Source organism: Macaca thibetana, chromosome 1 (genome assembly GCF_024542745.1).
Source record: "Macaca thibetana thibetana isolate TM-01 chromosome 1, ASM2454274v1, whole genome shotgun sequence".
NCBI classification, from domain to species: Eukaryota; Metazoa; Chordata; class Mammalia; order Primates; family Cercopithecidae; genus Macaca; species Macaca thibetana.
This window is the reverse complement of record NC_065578.1, coordinates 33,920,447-33,935,334: the sequence shown is the minus strand read 5'-3', so window position 1 is coordinate 33,935,334 and position 14,888 is coordinate 33,920,447. Positions and strand designations below refer to the sequence as shown.

General features: G+C 50.1%; 2 protein-coding genes across 4 annotated transcripts in view; both read left to right on the top strand.

Moving 5' to 3' along the window:
- The window catches only part of SMIM12 (small integral membrane protein 12), an 83,647-nt gene that overhangs the window by 10,802 nt on the left and 57,957 nt on the right, over positions 1–14,888 (top strand). The window contains exon 1 of one of the 2 annotated variants that reach the window (XM_050800779.1): positions 13,364–13,367. The exons of the other annotated variant lie outside the window; for it this stretch is intronic. The gene's annotated coding sequence lies outside the window, so the exon portion shown is untranslated. Of the gene's footprint in view, positions 1–13,363; positions 13,368–14,888 lie in introns of those variants that run through there. 2 annotated transcript variants of the gene reach the window in all.
- DLGAP3 (DLG associated protein 3) overlaps positions 1–14,888 on the top strand; it is a 64,130-nt gene that overhangs the window by 2,012 nt on the left and 47,230 nt on the right. The window contains exons 1-2 of one of the 2 annotated variants that reach the window (XM_050797952.1): positions 1,431–1,872; positions 2,109–2,217. The exons of the other annotated variant lie outside the window; for it this stretch is intronic. The gene's annotated coding sequence lies outside the window, so the exon portion shown is untranslated. Of the gene's footprint in view, positions 1–1,430; positions 1,873–2,108; positions 2,218–14,888 lie in introns of those variants that run through there. 2 annotated transcript variants of the gene reach the window in all.

The window sequence follows — 14,888 nt, the reverse complement described above, 5'->3', positions numbered from 1 at the left end:
ATGAACATAGGATGAACGGCCTCACATACAGCCCCCGCATCTCCCACCCGCCACTGCCCCACTGATCTGGCAGGCAGGGCCCACTGAATTTTGTGCCAGGGGGCTCACATCCAAGGAGTGAGCTTGTATGTAGCTGTAGAATGATGGCCAGGAGAGGAACCTTAGAATTGACTTGGTCCAATGTCTTCATTACAAACTGGGGACTCTGAAGCCCTGAGAAGGGAGCGGATTTGCCCAAGGTCACACAACAAATTTGTGGGTTCCTAGGCTAATCTTAGACCAGGAACTTTGCAATCCTCCATGTTGCCTTCTATTCCTGAACTCTCCCCACCCCCATCAGAGCTGAGTACAGGGGATTTTTGGAAAAGAAATGAAGACTCAAAAAGCCTAAGGCTGTACATCTTTCAACTTGGGACTCCTTGCCAAAGAGAGGGCGCTACAGATGTCGCTGGGGATGGGGATTCCTAGCCACACCCACCACCGAGGTAGGCCATGGGCTTGTCTTGTCTTGATTCCTGCTGGTGAGGGGCTGGAGCTGCTACAGGCCAGACTCCCAGACTTTCTCGTGTTAGTACCTGCTTTCAGCGGCTGCCTGACACCTAACATCATCTCTTCCAGCTGATGTTGGGGCTCGAGCTGGCTAAGCTCGTTTTCCTTCATCCTCCCCAATTTCCAATGCATTTTGCCTCTAGCTGGATGGACTATTCCTTACCTTATTGGGTTCCTAATGAATAGAGAAACTTCTGGGGCTTGTCTGATTTAGGAAGGGTCTGTAGTTACCCCTAAACCCTTTCTAATGAAATCTTCCAGGAGTCTAGGACAAATGATAAAGGGATTGCCCCCATATTACAGGTGGGGAGACTGAAATTCAGCAAGGGGCCCCGTATTTGGTTGCTTTTTAGTTTTTTGGGGGTGAGGTGGTGAAGGGAGCAAATGATGATAAAAACTTTTCCCTAGAGGAGCTTCCAAAGACCCCTTCTGGTCTTACCATCCCCATGGTCAGGAAACCTTCCCAGATTCTGATTTCATTCCCACTTGGTAGAGTCAAAGCTTTGTCACTCAGTGGGGGTTGGAAGAACAGCTGTGTACCCTCCACTATGCAAGCATTATGTCTTGATTTCCTCTTTATCCACCCCGCCCCTCCCCAGTCTGAAGGCTGCTGGCTCAGCGGGCCTCCTGCCGTCTGGGGAGTCTGGGTTTGAGCTGGGGTGAGGCAGTGGCACCATCGTTATGGTAACGAGCTGCCAGCTCATCGTTGCTAATAACTTGTCAGGCCCCTGGGCTCTATGCAGCATCTCTTCCTACCAGCCCTTCTTCCCATGTCACAGACAGAAAAAGTGAGGCTTTGAGGGAGGGGTCTGGGAATAAGGGAGTCTGGAGAAGTGGGTGGCCTTGTCCCTGGGACTGTAGCTGGAGAGCTGCGGGGAGGCTTCTTGGAAGCTGGTTTACACATATGGTTACATAGGCTTGCATATGATTGCGTGCGCTGTTAACATGTGAAAACACTCAGAACATGCTTGTATAAACTTATACATGCTAGCTGACATGTTCATGTGTTTTTACACAGCAGCCCACAGGCAAACATGCTTCCAAGCTTCAGAACATGCTTGTGCCTGAATACTGTCTCTACCATCTGCACATAAGGCACCCAAGAAATCTGGGTTTGTGGGGGTGTCCAGGTATGTGGGTGGGGATCTGATCTTTTTCTGATGCAGCTTCAAAGTGTCTTGTTAACAAAGGGACAGAATGGTCCCAGGGTTCCTTCTTCTTCCTTCCAGTCAAGAGCTCAGAGTGGAAGTGGGCTGGGGATGGTGTCGGGGACCCAAGCTCCTAGCTCCCAAAGGTCCCTGCTTCTATGCCCTTTGAGCTCAGGTAGTCTCTGCCCCCCTCACTCTCTGTTCTTTCTCATCCTCTCCTCTTCCTGTGTGTAAATATTAAAGAGCTGAGCCTGCAGGGCTGATGTAGACATGGGGAGAGAATGCAATTAAAAAGGATTCCCTCGCCCCCATCTTGACACCCCCGCCCCGCAGTCCCTCGCTCCTGCTTCTTCCCCTCTCCCCTCTCCCCTCCCCTCACTCAGTGCTTCCACATGTCTCTCCTCCCCCCAGTCCAGATGGGAGCTGGCTCCTTCAGAAAGGGGGCTCAGAACAGGGTTTGGGGAGCTACCTCTCTCTGCCTTCCCCCACCACATCTGTCTGCAGGGCTGGAAGCCCCCACGTGAGTATTTCTTTTATTTTTGGGGTGGTGATTAAGAAGGAAAGTGGTTTTTAGAACCAGCTGTGAGTGGCGTTGAGAGGCTCTGGGCTGAAGGAAGGTGGGTGGGGTCCTCTCTCAAGGCTCGCTCAGGGAAGCCCCATGTCTGGGTTTCTTTTCTCTCTTGGGACATAGAGGGAAGGTGGGGGGGATTGTCAGGTGCCCCCGGTGGATGGGAGCGACAGTGGGAGGGGCAGGGGAGAGGGTCTTCTGTTCTAAAGAGGGTGTGTGGTGGGGTAAGCCTGTTCCTTCCTGGCAGCCTGGGTTTCTGAATACCGGGGCCGGGAATGTCGCTGGGAACTGTCCCGGGTGCTGAATGGGACTCGGCGGGGATTTGCTCCTTCGGAGCTGTCCCGAGTGCTGAATGAGGCTTCGTTTGGTCCCGATGGTGGAAAGGCGGTGGGCAGTGGGAAGGGCTCACTAGAAAAATTCTCCCAGATGACCCACTTTCCAAGGGCACAGTCCCTGGATGGAAATATGTATTTGGGGTTCTTCCTATGTTTTAGGTCTCACAGTTGTTAGTGGTATTTAGGAACCCTTCCGCCAAGGGGCCCCTCTCCCCTTTTGCTGTTTCAGTTCCTCCTCTCCCTTCCAAAACCAACCTACTGTTATTATTGGGGTAGAGTTGGAGAATGATTTTGTGCCTGTGAGAAATCATCTCCTGGGAACGTTTTTTAGCGCAACAAACTCAGAGATATTGATACCAGCCTTTCACCTACTGGGGCCCAGAAATTCAGGCTCAAGGTGCTTCTGGATTAAGAGAACTTGGGTCTTTCTGCTTAGGTGTGGGGTGGTTACAGCTCAGGAGTTCAGGGTCACTTGATTGACCGCTTGATATTCCCTTGCCCACCATACTTTGGGATTTGGGACAGGGGACACTGAAATATTCTGCAAGCCTGTCTTGTGTTCTGTCCATTTCCAAACCTAGCTCAGAGCAGCATTTGGGAGATACTTTTTGTTGGGGAGGAAGATTTTTAAGCAAAAGATTCAAGGAGTGGGTGGGGTTGTTCAGTGCCATGGAGAAGAGAAGGAGGAGGCTACTGGAGACAGGGCAGTGGGAAAAGAGGAAGATCTGGGGGAGTAAAAAATATTCAAATGGAGGGATGAGGTCTGGATCTCAGTCTTTAGTTCTCTTGGATATCTTTCTCCTTATTACTTAGAGTCAGGGTCATTTCAAGTATCTGTATCTTATGCACTGTCTTTGTAACCGTGAAGGGAATAGAGCAAGGAGTTATTTCTCAAGGTCCCTTCCCTTGTCATCCCAGGGGGATGAGAGCCAAATGTCAGGACATGCAGATGAGTCTGTAGGGGAATAACAGGCAGGAAGAGTTGATGGTGGCTTCACCTCCCATCCCCAAGAGTACAATCAAATATTCAAATGGGATCCTCCCTGTGAGGAGAGGAAGGAGACAGTTTCCAGATAATACTGGGCAAAAATTGGGTGTGGCAGAGAGTTCAAGAAAAGGGAGAGGAATCTAGGGACCTCAAACTGAACCAGTTGATCCTTTCCCAGATGTGACTTGTAGTTCATAAGGAGCCCCTCACCCATCATGTTTTTGATGTAACTCATCAAGATGATTCCTGCCTTCTCTAGCTGCTTGGGAGGAGCTGAGTTTTCCTCTGCTGTGGGTGCTGGGAGGTGGTGGGTGTGGGTGTGGGTGCCTGTTTGGGGAGGGGAGGTGTTTGTGCTCCACTCAGCTCCCTTGGTTACATAACAGCTTTGATAAGACTTTACTTTGGAGCTGCTGCTCCTGCCTGAAGCAGTCACCCCTCCACCCCCACATGAAATGCTAGATGTCCACCCCCTTTTCCCTGGCCCCTTGGAGAGTCCTGCTCTTCCTGATCCACTGTTCCAGCAGCTGCTTCCCTGCCAGGAGGTGTCTGCAGCTTGCCTCTCTGCTCCCTTCCCAGCTTCTGTTTTTAAAATACTTGCTTCTTTTGTTATTTGAGCCCAGGTCACCCCCTTTACATTTTTAAGCCCCCTGGTCTAACCTCTCCCTTGGCAGGGCCCACAGGCTGGGAAGGGAGGGGTTCACTCATCATGAAGTTGCCCTCTAGGGAAGAAAAGGGGTGTCCTAGGAGGTTTCAGTGCCCACAGTTAATTTCCTTACTGTTTCTTCCTCTGCCCCAATAACTGTTTTGGAGTTTGAGAGTGTTAGACTTTTACCCAGAGGTACTGGGAGGAAGGCCTCTGGCCTTGATACTTTCTCTTTCTTTTCTTTCATTCTTTCTTTTTTAGAGTTAAGGGGTTGTGTATACGGGGGGATTGTCTCCTGGGTTTGAAGAGGTACACCTACTTTATTGTTACTCCTACCAAGGTTGTCTGAGGAAATATTCGTTTCTCTAGGCATGGGATGAGGGCATAACAGAGCCCTTTTTAAAAAAGTGACGTTTCTTTTCCCCCTGAGAGTGGGTGGGAATGGGATGTGTCCAGGAGTGGGTATATCTCATTGATAACAGGAACAACTTTCCAAATAGAGAAGTGGGAGACTAGCAAGAGGAGAGAGCAAACGCAAACTTGTGATGTACTTGGAAAGAATACGAACTTTGTGGACAGGATAGAAGCCAGGGGAGAGGCTGGATATCTCTGCAAGATCTGGGACTCCATGGACATGCATGTGTATTTCTGCCTGTGAGTGGGTATATGACTGTGTATATGTCCATAAGTATGTGTAAGTATGCTGTGTATATGTGTATAAGCACATTTATTTGTATAAGTGTGAATGTGTGTATATATATGTATGACTCTATGTATGCATTCATGTATATATGTGAATGAGAAGGAAATTACTGAATTAAACTAGTGTGTGTGTCTGTGTGTGTGTGTGTGGTGTGCTTATCCAGTAATGCATGTGTGTGAGTGTAAGCATGCATGTGAGCATGTATGTGGGGCATGCATATACATACCGTATCAACCACATATGAATATATGTACACAAGTTGAGCCAAACCTGTGAATAAATGTGAGAAAGAGAGAGAGAGACCAATTCTGACTGAATGTTGGGCTACCCAAAAGTGTCTTCCCATTACCTTGAACTTGATCACCCTGCTACTTGTAGCTCTTCTCCAGAAAGTAGGCTCTCTGAGGTCTCTCAAATTCTCATGTCCTTGGGAGCCAGCTTTTCTCCATCATATGAAAGGAGTTTGCAGAGGGAAAACCTATAAGGCCTTGGGGATAGCCGAGTAAGAAATCCAGGCTTCAGGCTGTTCAGATGCTGTGGTGCTCAGAGCTGTCTGTGGGGAAAGCGGATGGGAACTTAAATATTAACATTGCTACAGAGGTTTCAAAATCCAACAAGTTGGGCCTAGTGGATGAAAGGGATAGTGAGCAAGAGGGGAGCCCAAGTGCGTGCATAAGCCTCACACATACAACACGTAGCAATACACGTGTACAGGTACATGAGCATATTACTTGTCTGTGCCATAATAGGGATATATCAACATAGGTACACTTTCTAACATGTCCATCCATTAACAAATCTACAGGAGTGTCTATACCAACATGGGGATTTGTCAGCATGCACATACATGCTAACACATATACAAGTGAACAGAATATACAGAAATATGTGGGCATATGCTAACATTTGTCTGATTACAACCCATGGCCATACATTTGTGCATCTCACTCATCCAGGTTAACAATAGCTTGCAAACATATCCTTCCCCATCACATGTGCCTCACCCAGTGCATCCATTCATTCAACCAGTGGTTATTTTATGCCTCTAATGTGCCACATGCTGTGTTGGGCACTAGGGATGGTCCCTGACCTCGGATAACTTGCAATCTTGGGAGGATAAAGGACCTGGAACCAAATAAGGAGAGTGTTAAGGAGGGTAGGTACACTTAAGTGTTCATTGGAGGGATTGGGGACCTAAAGAGAGGTAGGTTGGCTCTGGAGTGGGGAAGGGAAAGGTTTGGTAAAGGATCCATAGAAGGGGAGGCTTTTGAGTTGAGGCTTAAAAGTTGAACAGGTGCTTACCAGGTGAGCAACTGTGGGAACAGGTATTTCAGTGACAGGAAATATTCCAGATGGTCTTCCCACTTCCACCCTTGCCAGCCCCACCTCCAAAGACTCTTCCCCAAAAAGCAGCCAGAGTAAAATGAGATCTTTCCTTTCCAGTTGCTTTCCATCTCACTCAGAGTGAAATCCAAAGTGTAGTGCATCCTGAGCAACATGAGTGCTATGTGTGCAAAGCCCCCTATTACCTCCTGGATCTCAGGGGCCACTCCTACGTGGGCTTCTTTTCTGTTCCATAAAAAGCACAGTTCCATGTGGAGGCAATCGCCCTTGCTTTTCCCCTCAGCCTGAAATGCTCTTCCCCCAGATATCCAGGCAACTCACTTCCTCACTGTATTCAAGTCTTTGCTCAAAAGTCACGTATTTGGAAAGACCTCCCCAATAGTCTATCTTAAATAGCCCATTGTCATTCTATCTCCTCACTCCATTATTATTATTATTATTTATCTCAGTACTTGCCATCACCATTATTTTATATATTTGCTTATCATCCCTCTTTTTCCACTAGAATATAAACTTCATGAACACAGGAGCTTCATCTGTTTTGTTCATTGCTGTATCTACCGTGTCCAGAAGAGTATTCAGCTTGGAGTAGGCACTCGATACATATTTGTTGAATAAAGAAATTTTACATGGTTGGCAGCCAGTGAGGAGAAAGGATCAAGGTGGAGCAAGACGCAAGGCCGGGAGACCAGTTAGGAACCTGTTGTCATAGCTTTGGTGAGCAATTAGGATGAGAGTGGCCTGACCTAGAACACCAGCAGTGGGGGTGGAGAAAAGGAGACACAATCTACAAACACATGCGTGCACAAATATACATGAATGTGCTTGTACTTTAATCACATCTGCTGTTTTAGTAGGGGAAGGCTAAGGAAGAAAGTAAAAGTGTCTTTATGTGTATGTGTGGTATGTATGTCATGAACACCTCATGACAGGCTGGACACCCTCCAGCTAATGCTGACTGCAGTTCTCCCTTCCTTTGGATCTTGTCACCAATATCCCATGTATGTTAATTCTGGCCAGCCAGGCTGCAGAGGCCTGCCACGCAGGGGTCTCTGTGGTTCCACCCTGTCAGTGATGCAGGGCTCCTGCCGTAGGGAACAGGAGTCGGGAGCTGGGTCTTGAACAAAGGGAATAGTCTTAGGAGGTCAGAGCCACAGATAGAGACTTAGAGACACTTGGAGAGAGGCACGTGGACTGTGAGAGGAGTAGAGAGAAGGGGAATGGCTGCGGAGAGCTCAGAGATGGAAAGCTCAGGCATGGCCCAGACTTCCTGAAGCCAGATATGGTAGGGGCGGGACAGCATCCTCAGGCAGCTTCTAATGCCTGGCCCCAACCTCTTCCTTTCTTCCCTTCTTCCCTTCTTCTCCTGCTCCACTCTTGGTCCTCTACCCTGGTGGTGTGGATGCCTTAGCCAAGTATGGACTTAGGAATGATTTGTCCCCAGGGTTGTGATGTGAATTCAGGTATACAGGGAGACCTAGAGGAAGGGATCCCCATTTCTATAAGACATTTTGTGATCTGGCAATAGGGGAGGAATTTCTCTGAGTGTCTCAACTTTGGTTGTTTCCTTTCCTTTCCTTTTTTTTTTTTTAGATGGAGTCTCGCTCTGTCACCCAGGCTGGGATGCAGTGGCATGATCTCAGCTCACTGCAACCTCTGCCGCCTGGGTTCCAGCGATTCCCCTGCCTCAGCTTCCTGAGTAGCTGGGATTACAGGCATGTGCCACCACACCCGACTAATTTTTGTATTTTTAGTAGAGATGGGGGTTTCACCATGTTGGCCAGGCTGGTCTCAAACTCCTGACCTCAAGTGATCCGCCCACCTCGGCCTCCCAAAGTGCTGGGATTACAGGCGTGAGTCACTGAGCCCAGCCTGGTTGTTTTCCTTTCTCCCAAGAGAGCATGGAGAATTGAGCTCGTGTGGCAAAATGAGCAACTGAGGTTAAACCTCAGGCAGGACCAATCAGCTGCTAGCATGAAGAGACTAAGACATAGTATGTGGGGAAAGCTGGGAGGATAGCTGCTAAGAAAAGGAGGAAGTGGGAGTTGGGGGTCTGCCCCACCCCATGCCACTCCAGGGACCTCTGGTGGAGGGGAGTGGTCAAGGCCTAAGATCCTCTTTGGCACTTCCTTCCCCAGACCTGCAAGCACGGGGCTGGGTTGCTTCATGACTGAGAGGCCAGTGATAGAGCCCCTTCCAGGCTCTAGGGGTGTAGGGGGGCCTCTTGCCTCTCTCTTCTCTCATCTGGGCTAGGGGCCAGGGTGCTGCAGCCGCTCCCCTCCCACCTGGGCTGTGAGCATGGGGGTTGGGCCGAAGCAGCCGCCAGAGCCGCCCACCTGCCCGCGGTGTCATGGCAACGACTCTGCCCACGTGGACGATGAGGAAAGGGAGGAGAAGAGAGGAGAGGAGGTTTCACAGCAGACACGGGGATGGGAGGGGTTCCTCAGGGTCCTGCGTGCGGAGCCCCCCACCCCTCTAGCTTGGCCCCGGCCCTAGCTCCTTTCACCCCAGATCCCTGGGGCAGGGTGGGGCTGGTGTTCCAGCCCTGGCCTCGGAGTGTGCATGTCCTTGGATGTCCTGAGTAATGATGACCTTGGCTTCCCGCACTGTGGGGTCCTGGCCAGGGTCTAGGGTATATGGGGCTTTGGCATGTTCAGGCGTCTCCCTCTCTCCTTACCTCACAAGTCAGGGATGGTGCCTGGGGCTGAGGGGATAAGAGCCCGACCTACTTCTCCATTTTCTCACTATTTTTCAAAAGGAAAATGACCCACTTTTCAGCCAATCGGACTGGGGCCTGTTCCCCGGCTGATTTCCTGAGCCCCCCTGCCCAGGCCTCTGCCCCATCCTCAGCCTATTAGCCACGTGCTGGACCCACTTCCTAAGGGCAGCAGGTGAACCTGTGTGGAGGGGTCCTCCCCTGCCATCTGCACCAGGCTGAGTTTGTTCTCAGGGGGGCAGGGGTGGGCCAAGGCCTGGCTGAGACCACATCAGCTCTGCATTTAGCAGACCCCTTGTCTGCCTCCACCCTGGGCACTCTGAGGGTCCTGCTTGCCATCCCCATAGACCCCCAGGACACCCCTCTAGGCGAGGCAGGAAGGGCTCCGGAAGGGTGGAAGGAGGATTCTGCCCCTCCTCTCTCCCTGTGTCAGTGGATGGTGGCAGGCCGTCTTCCCAAGCTGCTTCATTTCCATGTGGAAAGGGAGCCTGTGGCACTGGAGAACCATGCCTGCCTGTCTGTCTATCTGTCTGTATGCCTGGCTGGCAGAGTTCCTCTGAGAGACCCCCCAGAGGGTTCTGCCTGTGCCTCATTTCCCAAGCCCCTCCTTTTCTCTAGGATATTGGTCTGGGCCTCCGAGCCCCCTCCCTCCCTCAGCTATATTGGCCTGGGCTGGCTTGGGGGGTGATTAGGGATTTAATTATTTAGTTTCTCCAGCTCAGTAGATTAATTCCATCCATCACAGGCAGGCTGAGCCTTCTTCCCCTCTCTGGACGGCCTGGTCAACCCCAGAGAGAAGGAGCATCATGGCTCACCTGGGTGTAGTACTGGATCTGGGAACAATGGATAAAGTTCTTGTTTGGGGAGGATTTGGTGAGTGATCCTGAGCGGATATGGGTGCCTAAGTGCTGTGAAATGGTCATGTATTTCTGTCATATGGGGATAAACATGTGGACACGTATTTAAGGTTTTGTATCTGTGCAGCTTCTATGCACACAAGCATCAAAGTCTATTAGATGGATAGGCGTGGTGGCTCAAGCCTATAATCCCAGCACTTTGGGAGGTCAAGGCAGGAGGACCTCTTGAGCCCAGGAGTTCAAGACCAGCCATGGCAACATAGTGACACTATCTCTACAAAAAAATAAAAAATTAGCCAGGCACGGTGGTACATACCTGTAGTCCCAGGTGCTCGGGAGGCTGAGGCAGGAGGATTGTTTGAGCCTGGGAGGTCAAGGCTGCAGTGAGCCGTGATAGTGCCACTGCACTCCAGTCTGGGTGACAGAGCAAAATCCTATCTGGGAAAAAAAAAAAAAGGAAAAAGGATCTATCAGAGGGAAATGCACGTGAGGTGTATGAACCCTCTCAGGAACAAGTTTGTGTGGATCTGTGTATAGTGCGTGACAGTGACTATATAGATGAGGTCAGGTGCTGTGTAAGTTGTGTGTGGATGACTGTGTGGCTGTGTAATTTGCCTCTGGCTGAACACCTGTTAATTTGTGAATGAGCAGTCTTGGGGCCGTGTATAGCTGTGTCTGAGGAAACTGACAGAGATGGAAGGTTTCCCAGGGCTGAGTGATGAGAAAGGGCACACTGGGGTCCACCTATTGGCCTCCTCAGACTAGTTTGGTCAGGGAGACATGCTACTTTAAAGGCGCTCTGAGGTTGAGCGCGGTGGCTCACGCCTGTAATCCCAACACTTTGGGAAGCTGAGGCCGGCAGATCACGAGGTCAGGGAGACCGAGACCATCCTGGCCAACATGATGAAACCCTGTCTCTACTAAACTACAAAAAAGAATTAGCCAGTCCTGGTGGCACCAGCCTGTAGTCCCAGCTACTCAGGAAGCTGAGGCAGGGGAATCGCTTGAACCTGGGAGGCAGAGGTTGCAGTGAGCCAAGATCGCGCCAGTGCACTCCAGCCTGGTGACAGAGCGAGACTCTGTCTCTAAATAAATAAATAAATACATAAATAAAATAAACTTTAAATGAAAGTGTTCGTTCAGCCTGGGTCTTGGTCAGGCCTGGACCCAGACTGAGATTCAAATCCTTCTTCCACCATCTGTATGACCTTGGGAAATTTTCTTTACATTTATAAGCTTCAGTTTCCTCACCTATAAAATGGGAGTAATGATAGTGTCTACTGCAAAGGATAGTTGTGAGGATTATACGAAGAAAAACATCTAAAGCACTTAACGCTGGGTCTGGACAATTGTAGGTATTCAGGAGCCTAACCTTAGACTTCAGAGTTGAAAGGCACCAGAGGTTGTCTGGTCTGAAATGTATTCAATGTATTCAGTGCTTGAATGCACACTGTACCATCCTGCAAAGAGGTCCTCTGCTTGCTTGCCTCCCCAGACAGGACACTCCCAGCTCTTTAGGAAAGCCACATCACGTTGGAGCAATTCTATCTGCTGGGAAGTTCTGGTCCAGCTGCAGGGAGTCATTGCCTTCCTTTCCCCTCTGTTTCTCCCCGTTTCGCTATGCCTCAGCTGTGGGGGACTCCTTGATGGCTCAGTTGCTGACCCTGAACTCACTGAGCACCTCCTGTATGCCATGTCTGTCCATGTAGCGATAGATCCCCTGAATCCTGGCCTTCAAGGAACTCACAGCTTACAAACAACTCTTTACGCCACTGTGGGGAAGGAATAGAGGTATGAGACCCAAGAGGAGCTGGCAATTGTGTCCTGGGATTGATGGGAGGGCACTTGTAGGGGAGGCCTCTTGGAAGAGAGTACACCTGCGTGGCAGCGGAGGGTTTAAGGTTGGGAGGACAGGGGTTTTGCAGTCTGTGCTGCCTTTTCTTTCTGTGTGCTCTCATGCTGTGTCTCTCAGCTCCTGGCTGTCTTCTGTGAAACCCAGAGAGAGCAAAGGTATAGACATCCCTGAAGCTGGGGCAGGGTCAGGCGGGGTTTCAGGCAGAGCTGAGGGGTGGGAGGTGCCACGACGTGACCCTGGCAGTCAGCCAACCAGCCAGCCTTCGTGGTTGGCTTCCTGTGGTTGACTCTTCTGTGGGAAAGGCCCAGAAAGAGGGCTCAGGCCCTGTTGCTAGAAGCCCCTGTCCCAGCTCACACAGAGCTTACAGGACAATGTGCTAATCCAGGAGGCAGTCCCAAGCTCTGGACACAAAGAGGGGACCAGATGCCTGGGCCAGAGAGTAGGAAAGGTCATCAGTGTGGCCAGGCTGAGAAACTCCTGCCCAGTGGACCCCTGCCATGAGCTTGGACTCCTATCTGCTATTCTTTGATGGCCCTAGTAGGCTCAGGTGTGGAGCATCCTGGAGGCTAGGGTAGCAGCAGCCCAAATCACATGCAAATGAAAGAAGGTGCTTTAGTGCTAAAGTCAAAAGAAGCCAACATAGGGAGATATATGTGCAGTTGCGTTGGATAGGTCAGCTTAGTTACTCATTGCCACAAGCTAAGGAGGTAGGTATTGTGATCCCATTTTACAGATGAGAAAACTGAGGCTCAGGCAGATAACACAAATTGCTCATGGTCATAAAGATAGGTTGTGACATAATGGATGGAGGTGGATGATTGGCTCTCCATTACCCAGCTATGAGGTTGCTGGGCTTTCCCTTCCAGATCCCTGGAGTTGGAAGAGAGGCCACTAACCCTGGCTACAGGAGTTTGTGGGAGTCTGCAAATCAAGGTCCTCTCGTCCTCTCAGGTTCCACCATCTTTGGCTACCAGGACTGCTCTGCTGTCTTTGGTATGCTTAGGGTATGGGAGGTCTTCAAAAGGAGCCCAGGCCAACAGAAATTCCTACATGTATGAAACAGATGAGTTTTCAGACTACCCATTTCTGATCCAAACCAAGTCATGTATGGATAGTAACAGCCTTTGCCCAAAGCTGTCTAGAGATCCTCTCCCTGTCTCCAAGTCTCATGCATTTAAGTAGTTTCTCCCTAGTTAGCAATAGTTAACCCTCAGCACCCTGCTAGGTACTTTACCTTCATTATCTTAGTCCTCGTTGACATCACAGTGAGAAAGGGGTTACTCTTGCTCCCATTTGAAAATGGGGAAACTGAACTTGAGAGAGGCGAAGAGGCTTCCTTGAGGCCACACGTCTAGTAAGTGGTGGACCTGGGATATGAACTCAAAACAGTTTAGCATAAGACCCAGAAGCCACAGTTTCTCACCAGCTGCCCCTAACAAGGGTCCTAGAAGAGTTCTGGTCCTAGAAGAGTTCTGGTCCTAGAAGTCCTCCCTTTCAGCAGTTGTGCAGTCTTCCCCAAAGAAGGCCCCTAGAGACTTTCAGGAGAGGGGAAAAGTGGAAATGATAAGGCAGCATAGTCTAAGAATTGGTTCAGTTGACAGAAAAGGAAGAGATAACTGAGAAAAGGCTGGAAGCAGATGGTCATGGCTGCAATTAGGGGGCATGAAGGAGTGAGGCTGATCAGGCTGAATTGTGTCTCAAAGGGCCTTTGGCAGCCCTGGAGAAGGAGGAGGAAACCCAGACTCTGCTTCTGATGCCTGTTGGGTACATGGCCCTAGCTGGGAAGGGAGCTGGGGCCTAGCAAGTCTGAGTGAAGAGACCTGTGTGGGACTACGTGGTAGACCCCGAACCCTGCTCCTGCAGTCCATCCCTGAAAGTTGTGCCTCATTCTTTCTCTCTGCAGCATGGGGAGGGCCACCTTTTTCCTTCTTACTCTCCCTTCTCCCTCCACTACCTTCCCTGAGCTCTGCAGAGGGACATATCTGGGGGAGACCGAGATGCAACTGGAAAAGCACCATCTTTACCTGCTAAGCAGAGTGGCTAGACAAACATCATGAACAAGGCCCTGGGTATAGAGGCTGGATTTCTAATGCCAGATTCTCCAGGACTCTCCAAAGCCTTTGAAGAGAAAGGAGTGGAGGTCCTTTCTGTGGGCTGTTGTACATAGGAGCAGAGTGGATGAGGGCAGCAAGGGAAAACATTCATTCACAGAATAGGTATTTTTTTTAAACACCGTTTAGTGGCAGGCATTGTTCTAGACACTCAAAATGCTGCAGCACACAAACAGACACAGTCCCTGCCCTTCTGGAGCTTATGTTCTACTATGGGGAGACATACTATAAACACGCAATAGACAAAGAACATAATTTCAAAGGGCAATCAGTGCTCTGAGGGCAATGAAGCAGGTGATATAGAGCATACCCAGGGTTGCAGCTCAACTATAGTTGGAGTGAGTGGTCAGATAGGCCTGTCTGTCTCTTCTGAGACAGAGGAAGCCATGGGAATATCTGGGGCAGAGTGTTCCAGCAGAGAGAACATCAAGTGCAAAGCCCCCTGAGGTGGGATTTTCAAAGAGATTATAGGTAGTGTGGGTTATTCACAGGCTGAGCACCGTCCAGTGGGTCAGGAGATGGATTTAGACTTGTATCTGCCTAAATGGCTCGAGTGTTTTGGAGCTGTAAACCCATTTTCTGTAAAATTTCTGCCCTAAGCCCCTAGGAAGACTTGATTAAATAAAGTAATAAAGATGAGTGAATAAAACGGCAAGCCTCCCTCCTTCCGTTGTTTCCCCTTCTTCCTTCTCCATTTTCTGGGGTAGTGAGGGAAAGAGGAGGTGATTTCCCTTGGGGTCCTAAGGTGTGGGGTTGGATACAAGGCATGCCAAGTCTTCAGCAACAGGGGTGGGTAGTGGGGTTGAGGGAGGCCAGGGACTAGGACACCAGCCCAACTACAGAGATCCTGCTACAGGCATCTGGGCAAGGCCAGTGTCAAATCAGTCGGGGGGCTCAGGCAGAACTGGATGCAGGAAGAGACCAGGGGCTGAGGGGGCAGAGGGATGCCTATCCATGGGCACAGTTGAATAATCAGGGGTATGAGCTGCAGGTCAGAGGCTCTGTGTTAGGGCTCCCAGTGTAAAGGGCTGGACAGAGAAACTGAGGCACAATCCTGTCTATACTGGTTGG